The following is a 1,376-nucleotide window of genomic DNA, read 5'->3' as shown; positions in this document are numbered from 1 at the left end:
ATATCCACAGAGAATCAGAAACATGGAAGTTAGGTTGTAGGAGGATGAATTTTTTTACTGATTTTCATTTGCCTCATACTTTCTTGTTTTTCACTATTCCAAATTACATAAATTTCTATATTTTTAGTTGTTTGTTTTAACAATTGTATCAATGATGATCTATAAGACTTTGGCTAGGTTATGTATTTTATCATTTTACTATTTAAGGCAGATGAGATCAGTAAGGAATTTCTATTGAGCAATTGAAAGATAGCTCAATTTGTACATGACCCATGGACAAGAACAATGGTGTGGGGATTGCCTGAGGGAGTGGGGGATGCTGGGTGGAGGGGGGCAAAAGGGGAAAATTGGGACAACAGTAATAGCATAACCAATAAAATATAATTAAGAAAAGAAAATGACCCATGATAGCTTATTCATTCTGTAGTCCTTTTTCAAGGATCTTCACATTCACTGATTTTGAACAAATATAGGCAATCTTTACTTACTGTTTGTCATCTGCTATTGTCATTTGTTATTTTTCAGTTTAATAGGTAAGCAAAAAGAAGAGAATTCTACCCCATGAAAAACATTTGCAAAAACATTTTTGTGAATATCCTTCTTTTTAATCTTTTGTCAAGAACATGAGAGTTTCAGGTTAGATTTTTTTCCCTTTGGCTGTTAGATGCACATGAGACTAGTAGTGAAATAATGCTGTTCTGCAGTTTCAAAATTGGGAATAAACTGCGTGTGTTGTTTTGTAGTCTGCGTTATTCAGCCAACAATATATCACGGGCATCTCTGACAGTCATTATACGTATATTCTTCTAAGACAACATTATTACTGGCCTCAATAGTAGCCCATTGCATGACTGTGCCATAATTCACTTAACCAATAAAGTTGGTTCATTCTTGATGCAGTAATATTGGGAATATGGTAAGTGGAGTCATTTGGGGTAATTTATTCACATCTGGATTTCCTCTGTGTTTCTCAGTTTGATTTATTTGCAGCCCTGAGAGATGGAACACATTGTGTTTTGCTCTGAGTACGTTTTACATGAACTTATACTCAGGCCTGAAATAATGTGTGTGCGTATACTCCAGTATGTACACGTGCATAGGGTATGGTGGGGTGGAGGTTGGGAGTAACTTGTGACAATAATCAGAGTAGATAAAAGGACAAGTACAAGAATATTTTTCTTCTAATCCTTTCCAAGAATGTAATCACATCACAGTTTCAGGTTGAAATCTTGCAGTGAAATATCAAAACGGCTTGGCTATGGCTTTTTGTCATGAAGACTTTTTAGGAAGGCAAAAGAAAAGAGTAAAGAAACTCTGAATTATAGAGGAACTACTTGTGAAGTTTTCATTATATGGAAAAGGAAATTATATGCAGT

Source organism: Desmodus rotundus, chromosome 1, assembly GCF_022682495.2.
Source record: "Desmodus rotundus isolate HL8 chromosome 1, HLdesRot8A.1, whole genome shotgun sequence".
NCBI classification, from domain to species: domain Eukaryota; kingdom Metazoa; phylum Chordata; class Mammalia; order Chiroptera; family Phyllostomidae; genus Desmodus; species Desmodus rotundus.
The sequence above is the reverse complement of the archived record's forward strand: the minus strand, read 5'-3'. Positions refer to the sequence as shown.